The sequence below is a fragment of the Micropterus dolomieu genome, linkage group LG19, assembly GCF_021292245.1.
Source record: "Micropterus dolomieu isolate WLL.071019.BEF.003 ecotype Adirondacks linkage group LG19, ASM2129224v1, whole genome shotgun sequence".
Classification (NCBI taxonomy): domain Eukaryota; kingdom Metazoa; phylum Chordata; class Actinopteri; order Centrarchiformes; family Centrarchidae; genus Micropterus; species Micropterus dolomieu.
The window spans coordinates 16,388,705-16,399,635 of NC_060168.1; the positions used below are offsets into that span (position 1 = coordinate 16,388,705).

Below are 10,931 nucleotides of genomic sequence, written 5' to 3' on the forward strand. Positions count from 1 at the left end.
GTTAAAAAATGGATGTCAAATAATTTCCTCCAGCTGAACTCAGACAAAACAGAAATCCTGGTCATCGGGTCTCAGCAGATGGCAAATCAAATACTGCCTTCTGCTGGTTCCCTAGTAAATCACATTAAGCCTGTGGCAAAGAACCTTGGTGTTTGGTTTGATAGTAATTTAAATTTTGAGCAGCACACCACAAAGCTTGTTCAATCATGTTTTTATCATATTAGAAATATAGCAAAAATTTGATCTATGTTAACTTTTAAGGACACCAAGACCATTTTACACGCCTTCATCTCATCCAGTATGTTTTAGAATTGACTTTAAAATTTTATTGATCACTTTTAAAGCTCTTCATGGCCTCTCGCCTTGTTATATTTCAGACCTTTTAGTCCCATACACACCAGCACGTACCTTGACATCCTCGGGCAGAGGTCTGTTGTCTGTTCCAGAGTCTCGACTGAAAACTAAAGGGGACAGAGCGTTTGCTGTCAGGGCCCCGAGGCTCTGGAACAGCCTGCCCGAGGAAATCAGGTCGGCTGAGTCAGTGAAGTCTTTTAAGTCCCTTCTTAAAACATACTTTTATAGGAGAGCCTTTCCCGATCTTATTTGACTTTATTTTATCCTTTTTATTTTATTCTATTTTACTTATTTAATATTTATCTTAAATGTGTATTTTAGTCTTTTCAATGTTTTCTTGCTTTTATCTTGTATTGTTTTTGTATTATTGTCTTTTGGGTATTATTGTCTTTACACTTGTTAAAGCACTTTGTAACTTTTTTATGAAAAGTGCTCTACAAATAAAGATTATTATTATTTTTATTATTATTACATTGCCATATACAGCGGAAGCCTGAACACACCACATCTTACTTCAAAACCTGACATTTATAGGCCATTTGAGGCCAAATAGACCTATTGTCTTTAGGTCTTCATGCACGGCTTACTAGTGTTTGGGCTATACATTAAAATCAAATGGTCATAAAAAAATTTGTTGTATTCCATCTCCTATCCTGGTTCACTCAAAAAAACGGAAGCCTTGACTTTAATTATATTTATTTTTTCAACATATTCCACAAAATTGTATTAGGTTAGTTAAAAGTAAAAATGTTAAGGTCATCTAACTTAATGAACTTGTATAACAGTAACACAATGATTGTCAATTGATCCAACAAAAAATAAAAAACATCTGATCAACAATATATATTTAAGCTTACCAAAATTAAGTCAGTTATGTTGTATAAACTTAATATATTCCAAATTTTACATTTGTCCTTTTAATATGTTATTTGGAGTAGTAAATATATACATTTATGTTGAAATAATGAAAACATTAGGTTTTCATTCAATAATTATTTTCCAAATTAGTTTAACATAATTCAAATCTTTGTCAACAGGTTCCACACAAATTCATTTCAACTTATTTTTGTTATGGACTTTATTCACCAACACGGCACTAATATAGTTAACATTTTGGTGCAATTGGGCAAAAAAAAAAAAAAAATACAGTAAAACTATTGGCACTATAAAGTGTTGAAAAGTTTGCAAAATAACATTTAGTTGTCAACAATTTTGGTGAAGCATTGCCTAGAGTTCTATTCTACAGAACACTCAGCATCCAAATCAATGGTTGGCTCATTCATAGAGTTTGTTCTTGAGCATTCTGTACCTTGGTTGAGAGTCAAAGAAGGCTTTAAGGTTCTGAGGATTAGTGAGGTTCAGTGCATATATTACACCTACTGTATTAAGATTTCACAAGCAGAGGCGATGTCTCCCAAGTCCTGCAGAACTTCAGCACCCTTGGGGACTATTCCAACATCAGCTGGAGGAGTGGTGGCATCACCTCCCTCAACACTGATGCTGTAAGGATAACCTGTCTAAGCTCCCTTGGAACATCTGTAGGATTTGAATCCTTTACATAGGACAGAAAGAAAGAAAGTAGAAAACCAAATTATGAAATTACAAACAGATTTTGCAGAATTCTAAAGAGTAATGTTTGCATTTCAGGTGTCCCTTATGTAATGATTTAATAAAAATAGCATGATACAGTGCTATGTGGGTCAATGGCGTAGACACAATATTAGGAACACTTTCAGTGTTGGGCAGTAATGCGTTACTGTAATAATATTACTTTTCCCAGTAACGAGTAGTAGTACTACGTATCCTTGACGTGAATTCAACCACGAACATTTCTACATCTGATTTATTGAGGCATCTGCAGAAGCAGCACAGCAACGTGAAATATACAGAAAGAAACTCCGGCAGCTACAGTCATTGATGCTTATACTCGTCGGGAGAGAGTGGCGTGAACGTAACGTTTTGTAAAACTACTGAATACTGCTCTTATAAATAGGTTACATGTGCAGAAAAACAGCTGTTCAAACGTTGGGATTTACTTGCTTTATTTTTTTTTTTTTTTCAGCCGGTGGTTAGGCCTAGGCTATATGCTTTGTAAAAATCATACTCCTTACTGCTGTTATGATTATGATATTAGTTAAAAAGTCGGGAGAGACTGCTTTGTTTGGGTGTGAAGGGGGTGGTAGTGAAAGTAGTGTTTCCCATAATTAGCCTGTAATTATTAACGCTGACCGCCACATATTGATTTTTTACTAGGCGTATTTAAAATCCTTTTTTATTGAACTGAGCATATATTTGTGCAGCACCTCCTCGCTCGCTCTCACTCTCTCGTGAACACCGCTGCACAAACTTGTCCAAAGTTAGAATATAACCCCCCCAGTCATTCTGTGGGAAACACTGGAAAGTAATATATTAAAGAGTAACGTAACTAGTTACTTTTATCACCCAGTAATAAGTAATATTACTTTTTTAAGTAGTAATAAGTAACTAGTAATATTACAACTGAGTAACTTGCCCAACACTGAACACTTTTCAATATAATGCACTCCAGTACATCAGCCACTATGAAATCAGTAATAACAGAATGTATGGCAGTTGTTGTCGTATTTGATTGCATTAGACAGCAGATAGACCTGATAAAATGGACTGAGTGTATATATTAGATTTCCCTAAAGGGACAGAAGAAAGTAACAAGATTACAGTTGTGGTCAAAAGTTTACATACACTTCTAAAGAACATACATGTCACAGATGAGTTTCCAATAATAACTACAACTCTTATTTTTCTGTGATGGAATCATTGGAGTGCATACTTCTTTGTCAGAAAAATTGTTGTGAATTTTGGTACTTTTATGAATTTATTATGGGTCTGCCGAAAATGTGGGTCAAAATCTACTGGGTCATAAATATACATACAGAAATATTAAGATTTGTTTAAATGTCCCATTGTCATTTTTACCTCAATTAGGCTCTTTTGGTAGCCATCCACATGGTTCTGGTTGAATCCTTAACCACTCCTCTTGATAGATTTGGTGCTGTTGAGCTAAATTTGACAAACAGACGTGTTTCTTCAGAATAGTCCACATGTTCCCAAGGGGGTTTTAAGTCAGGTAGGGTTGGGTATTGAGATTTTACAATACCAGTACCCTTAAAATGATACCGATACCAATAGAGTACTTCATTCGATACCTTGCGTAAAATGTAGGGGTGTAACGATACACCAAATCCACGGTTTGGTTCAGAACTCAATTTTTGAGCCACGGTTCGGTTCATATCGCGGTCCACCCCCCCAAAATATAAACCTACTGCTTGCACTAACTTAAGTGTTTTCAACATACACTTTACTTGGGCGGGACATACAGATACAGTTGCACCTGCCAAAAGTATATCTGGTGACCCACTTAAGCATTTTTCAGAGAAACAGAGAGATGTTATCTGGTATTACGTTAACGGACACGCAGGAAATGTAACATTACAGAAGGAACGCACCACTGCAGATGTCACTCACTAACGTTAAGTTTCAGTTTCGACTCACATGCTGCGCACTTGAAAACTGAATCACGGGTGAGTTTATTAAACACGCCGACTTCATTTACTAGCTGTCTGTCTGTGCCAAACAGGGAGAAACACACGTCTCTGTTGTGTGTACGCCACAGACAGACCGGAGCTGCCCTTCCACATTTTAGAGTCTGCCTTTTTTGTTCCGTCAAACATTATGCTATCAATTAACCTTTAGATAATCGATGTGTGAATCAATTCATAATCGGCACTGCGATTTAAAAATAAATTATTTTCCACCCCCCTAGTAAGTCTGTTTAAACAAGTCACTAAACTACACTAAAGAGTCTAAAGACACAAAGAGAAAAACAAAGGCTGCACGTCCAGCCGATCAAGCCAACTACATCTGAAGCAGCAGCAGCTGCAGCCGGAGGCTCTGAGTAAAATCAGCTGCTCGCTGCTGCACCACAAGACTCTTTATTTGATGTGATGGAACGCAGCGATCGATCAGCGACAAGTGATGACAACAGCAAATAAAAATGTACAGAGAAATGTTAAAGATACCAGAAGATGAAACCAACGAAAGCCAAGCTTGTGGTGATAACTTGCATCAGTGACAGACATGCCTGAGACAGCAGCTGAAGGTGAAGGGGCTGTTAAAATCAGCATGGACTGAGCGCGTGCAGGCCTTTTTTATACAGTCTATGATGACACAACTTTTCATCATAAAGTCATCACCAAAATTTATCGTTTCAGTTGCTATATGTATATTTGACTCAGATTTGGTCACATTTTCAGAAGACCTATAATAGATTCATAAAAGAACCAAAAAAAAGAGTTGTGGGCATTATTGGGAACTCAAACTGCCATGAAATACATGTTCTTGTGTATGTAATCTTTTGACCACAACTGTAGTTATTTTGTTTGTTTTTCTTTGAAGAGGATGTTTGGGTCTTGGTACACCCTCCCCCCTCCCCCATTGCTAAATTGTGAACAAATGAAACCTTGCTGTCAAATAAATTACGTTATTATCAAGGTGAAGCCTCTGCCCTGCTCTCTGTGTCAGGGCTGAGCGTCTCCACATAGACGCACACACAGAGCCCACTTAATAGCCAGCAGAGAGGCCGCAGGTAAAAACCTTAGTGAGTAAAAAGCCAGTACGTCATCAATACACCTGTTTAACAAGCGCATTGTATTTTGAGAAGCAAACTTTCTGTTGCTCATTCCAAATGTCAAAATATCCGATCCCTAAACATAGCTCTGGTCACTGATGTGTGTTCAAACATTTGTTTGAAAGTGGCACAAGTGTTGCTGTTTAGGCTTTGTGAGCAACAATCAAATCCCAAGTGAATACTCATCAGGATATACACAGATTTTTTGGGTTTCTGACTGTTTACTACTCTCTATACATGTCAGAAGAGACGAGTCAACATCAACTTATTATTCTATAATTTCTACCAATTGCAAAACATACCTTTGGGTCAAAAGTATGCGAAGTTCCCTTCCTGCAGAGTCTCCTTTCTTCTTCAACACACTGAGGAGATTGGAAGTGCGTTTGTCAACGAACTTTGAGACAGGGGAACAGTAGTAATCCTCAGAAATTCCACCTAGAAACATATTCCACAAGCACAACATATTATTGGTAGTTGAAGAGCAGCCTTATGCATTCGCTTTTACTTACGAAAGGGAAGAGGATGAAATAAAGTTTTGGAAATTCAGAGAGAAAAAGAGGCACACTTTTGTAATTTGTAGCATTACACTGACCTAAAAGCCATGTCTACTCTTTGATGCCCTTTTTTCCCCCATTTATAATAACAGATAGCTTGCACAGCTTTAGGCTTTTAGTGACTCATTAAAGTTCATAAACACTTCAAACCATTGGCTGAATACAAGACAAATACAAGTCCAAAATATCTGTTTGTTAAAAATTTAAATTACCTGTTTTTACTCATAGAAACATGTAACTTTTGCATTTATTATGCCCAATAAAATAAGCCTGATATCTGAAAGTATAGACAGGAACACAAGAGTAAAACTAATCTCTCCAAACCAAAGAGACTGTTACAAAAGCAGCCTATCAAGAGCTAAGCTTAAGAGCTTAAACACAGACATGTAAAAACAGAGCTTTCTCTATGGACACCACCAGCACAGGCTGAGGTGTTGAAGCATCTGTAAACAGTGTTGCTATCGACAGCAGAGGGTAACGTTCAAGTGTTCACGGATTGGCAGGCTCGGCCGATCAACCTATGGCGGGTGGATTGTGCCACGGATAACCTACCAAAGGAGACCGTCGTGTGACAGCTACGTGTGTGGATAGGCTACTCCGTCGCCAGTGAACAACGTCGTTGATAAGCCCGTCGCCGTCAGGCTTGTTTTTTTCCCCTCAAACTTGTTCTTCTCTTTTCTTTTTTTTATTGGCGGTTGGCAAACTAGCCGAGAGCTGCATTAGCGCCACCAACTGGACTGGAGTGTGGAGCCAGAGATTATTTTCAATACAAGGAGTACAGGCCTACATGCTCCAGCCTTTTTGTCATTAAAAGTGTTGCTGTAAAATTAAATTTTACACAGAAATTTAAAAGGAGGGTAATCTAATGGATATAATATTTATCAAAGATATTAATCAACTTAATTTTGTAAGTTATGTCAGCTGAGAAGTTTGTACTATTAAAAAAAAAACATTAGGCTACTTTAGCTTTGTTAGTAGGATGTCTTTGTCCAAATTTGTAAAAGGTTCTTTTGTAAATAAAACCAAAAGGAAGCGTGAAAAATATCTAGAAATATGACCATTGTTCAATGAACTCCTTGAGGCAAAACAGTTTTATGTAGTTTTAACCTCTCTTCTATAAAGTAACGAATCGAATCGAATTTCTTCTCTTTTTCATCTTTCCTATTTGCGGTTTGTATTTTTATGTGTTGTATGCATAGACTGTATGTATTCCTGTATGTTGCATTGTTAATACTGCTATGCTAATAAAGAGGGAAAAAAAATCTTTCCTATTTGTCCTCTTCAGTGAAATGATTCAATCTGTCTTGCTGTTTTGTGATGTCATCACTTGATGGCACTGTTGCATTGTTTGTCAATTGCAAAATTTAAATAATGCATTTTAGGCTAAAAACTTTGATAATATCTTGTGAGTTAATGTTTGAATATCATAACATTGCAATAGGCATCTAGGGTGCACATTGTTAACTAATGCACAAGTGGTAATGTATTAAAAATACGACATATAACGTTACTTTAGGTGATGGGCAGGCAGAGATTTGATGCATTTAGACGAGCTCCATGGAGAGAGGACCCCACTTTTTGCTAACAATTTATAACAGTTTTCAACGAAAAAATGTTGCCACTAGTACTTCTTGTAGATTTTTATTTAAGGTTTAAGTTTGTCCAAATTACTTTTTCGGTGTTCTGTCGATTTATGCTACCTGGTTTTGCGCATGCGCATGCCCCACAAGCATAGTCCGTTTCCCCGCCCATAAATCTGTGCAACCTTGCTGTTGGTCATGCCGTCAAGACTCTGGCTGATCGTCAACAATATCAACATAAAAATCAGAATTAGTCTATCAGAATATGCTACCCCCCATAAATTAAATAAAGACAGCATTATATAGTATATATTTCAACATGCTCCCCATCTTCAAAAATAGATGTCATAATACTGAGAATTACACCTTTATGGGATTGGAAATGATTTAGTAATCTTCGGGAGCATTTTTTCTTAATTGATTTAGGTAACATCAAGAATAATACTATAAATGACAATGGCATTGACAAGGTGTTTTAGTGGAAATTTGCAAACAGAATTATGACACTTCATTTAGACACAGGGCTAGTCTTAGTCAGAACACAGTAACATTTTCTTGTCACACTCAATTCAAACATTCACAGAATGCTGGTGGCTCCACAGCCTCTGCATATTATGTAAAAATAATTTAAAATGTTACTCTCTTATTGGTTGTGAATAATCAGATATTCTGTGTTACATCAAAGCCTTATCTCAAATAGTATCTATTTTTGGAACACAAATGTTTTGTCAGTCACCAACATGTATTCACACAGGACACAGATAAGCCCTGGATGAACTGACGGCGGAAGACTTCAGGTTGCTGGTCATAGGCTGTGGTAAAATCAACATCCAGATGCTCATTAGCTCCCCCTACTTCAACGATGAATCTGGTGTGCTGCTGTCTGGATCTCTCTGCTGTCCGCTTCAGTCCGTGTATTTCTCTTATCTCTTCCTTGCATTAACTCAGAAAAGAAATATGTATTGGTGTACATTTTTGCTGAAACATATCAAGCAAGACTTGTAGCAGGGGAGAATGCAGACAAACTACTGCAGTTTCAAAATTGCCCTTCAAAGACTCACCTCAAAAAGTCAGTGCTCAGCATTGCCAATAACTACATGAGGTCAGGTTTTGTGGCTTTGAGGGATTACTAGCGTGAGTGTTGACTGCTGAAGGCTGACGCTAAACTGGATTGCTTGAATTATACCATTGACTATGACAGATGCGTGTAATCCCAATTTCCGATAACTTAAATTATCAGGTGACAACAAAGGTAGCCAATTCAGTTTGTCAGTATTTGTCTCTTTGTTTGGGATCTTCAGCCATCTACCATAAAACAGTGGAGCGACGTTTGTGTGTGTGTGTGCTCGTGTATGTATGTTTGACTTTGACTCATCAATAAAGGTATTGCAGACAGGTATTCCAAAAAAAGCTCCACTTTAGGCCACCAATTAGTCCTTTGTGCTTTGCTTAACTAACTAACATCAGCAAGGTAACCAGCTCTCCCTAGACAGATCTGTCAAATAAATCTCCAAAAAGTATAAATAGGGTGCGTCCATGAAATGACCACACCAGTAAAACATTCAGTTGAAGACTACAATTTATTTTTTAAACTTTAAATGTAATAGATGCTATGGACGCTCGTATCGCTGACATCACGTAGCTTGCATGACGTACTTCCGCCCGGAAGTATTTTCTTCATTGTGTTAAGCTTTCCTTTAAACGATTAACATTTATAAAAAGAAAACAAAGTGTCCTTCATAATTCAACAATATGATACGTTAATTATTTCTCCTTTGATTCCGAAAAATAACAATGATGTGTTTTTGACAGCGGAAGGCGCAAGAGAATTGTGTTGTGGGCGGACGGGGCGCGTTCCACTACTGTTTGGAGCTATCTGCCGTGGATTGGCCTGATTCCATTTCAAATTGCCGACCGCAACTACCAACTACCAAACGAACGCCACTATCTCTGTTAAGAAAATGCGTTTATGGCCTGTGATTGTAAAATATAAAGGTGCTCTTTTCATTTTATAGTTTAAAGAATATGGACCTGAGTATATTTAATATTAAATCATAGGGTCTTCCTGAATTAATGAGGTTCATTCTGAGCCGTTCATCCAATAAAGCACTCCAAACCCGTGTCTGACCGGCTGACAGGCTCCAGGTAAGCTTATGGTTTGTCCTCACTCAGGCTTCTCTGTGTGTTAGACACCTGGGCAAGAGGGATCATGAAATAATATTAATTAGCTGTTCATTTAAATCTACATTCCACATTTAGTAGCCTACCGTCTGGGTGGATTTTACAGTAAATATGCTGGATTTGGCAAACAGCTAAAGCATTCCGTTTCTCACAGTGACAAGTGTTGGAAGGAGGAAAATGTTAAAGGAAGAACTAATTAATTGTCCTTTTTAGTAGTACAGAGGATGCAGCAGGGCCTACACTAGGCATATGTGTGATGTCATGTCTTATTCATTGATGTTTTGTTTTTCTTTACCATCATAGCAGCATTAACATAAATAGACAAGCATATGTGTGTCCCCAACAAAGATTTTTGTGTGAGTGACTCATTTGGTCACTATTTTCACTAAAAAATAAAAACAAACAAACAAATAAATAAATAAAAAGTTTCTTTTTACATATTGAGCCTTCAAAGTGCTCTTTGAAACTAGACCTGGGAAGGCTTGCCCCTAAAATGAGAAATTTAAAACTTTGCTGTAGAGCTAAACCAATACATCGTTGGAAAGGTCTCAACCTTTAGATTACCATATATCAGTATGAAGATTCTGAATGGATCCTGCTTTGAAATACTGACCTTTGAACCCTCACCTTGGTACATGTTTGAATGCTTATAATTCATCAACAAAAGAGACTACAGACATGGGACCGACTGTTAAAGAGAGCTCTTGGCCTTAGCTGTCATGTGAGTATAGTCAACAACTGGGGGCCCAATCAAATGTGGTTAAAATTCCAAATTCACGCGAATATGTTTTAGAAAATACAATTCCCTACAGCCATGCAATGCAGTTTGAGTCAAATCAGCACCACAGTTGTAGTTTTTCCTGTGTCCAAAGTTAGGGTTGTAATATAGGGTCGTAGAAACATATACCTACTGAATATATAAAATATCTAGTACAGCCGAACTACTACTTACACTGAATCTAGAAAATCCATGTTAAGTAAAAATAAATTTCTTGGTTTATTTCACATATTTTAACATAAACAGGAGTCCAAAAGGCAAACCCCGCCCACAAAATAAAGCACTTCCGTAACCTTCCACTACCAAAAAAACCTTTATTTCTCGGAATCGATGGAGAAACGATTAAAAGTGAAAGCCTTAACATGAACATAACACCAAAGCTGACTATACCTTGAGTATTAAGTATAAGACAGCAGCTTCTACAAAAACAGTGTTTATTGTCCAAAACAGCAAGTTTAAGCCATTTTTTGTTTAAATTGGCAGGACAGTTCACAGCTCATGAAAAACAAACATGGACTCTGTTGCAGTTCCACTAATAAAGTGATCAGCAACACAGCCTTAATTTGATTGTGACCAGTTACAATAAAGACACACACAGAACCTAACTGTCTGAGTCTGATGCATGTTAGTTAGTCTTGAATTAAGGAGGCATTTTTAATTATGTATAACAAAACGTACAAATTTGCTCAAAGTATTCGTTCCAGAAGCAGAAAACCACCCCTCGTCTAGAGTGCTTACAGACCTAGTTGCTATCATCGTCATCATGATCATCATCATCACTGTATACCAGTGTCTGTATGCTTGACATGGGGAGGGCC

At 37.3% G+C, this 10,931-nt stretch overlaps 1 long non-coding RNA gene across 2 annotated transcripts; it reads right to left on the reverse strand.

Annotated features, from left to right (window-relative positions):
• Positions 1–1,315: 1,315 nt before the first annotated feature.
• LOC123957497 lies at positions 1,316–6,522 on the reverse strand. Of its 2 annotated transcripts, XR_006821809.1 has the most exons (4): positions 6,127–6,522; positions 5,323–5,455; positions 3,310–3,393; positions 1,316–1,906 (listed from the first exon to the last, which is right to left on the reverse strand). It is a non-coding gene; the product is annotated as an uncharacterized LOC123957497 (long non-coding RNA). The 2 variants fall into 2 exon arrangements; XR_006821808.1 differs by lacking the exon at positions 3,310–3,393.
• Positions 6,523–10,931: the final 4,409 nt, after the last annotated feature.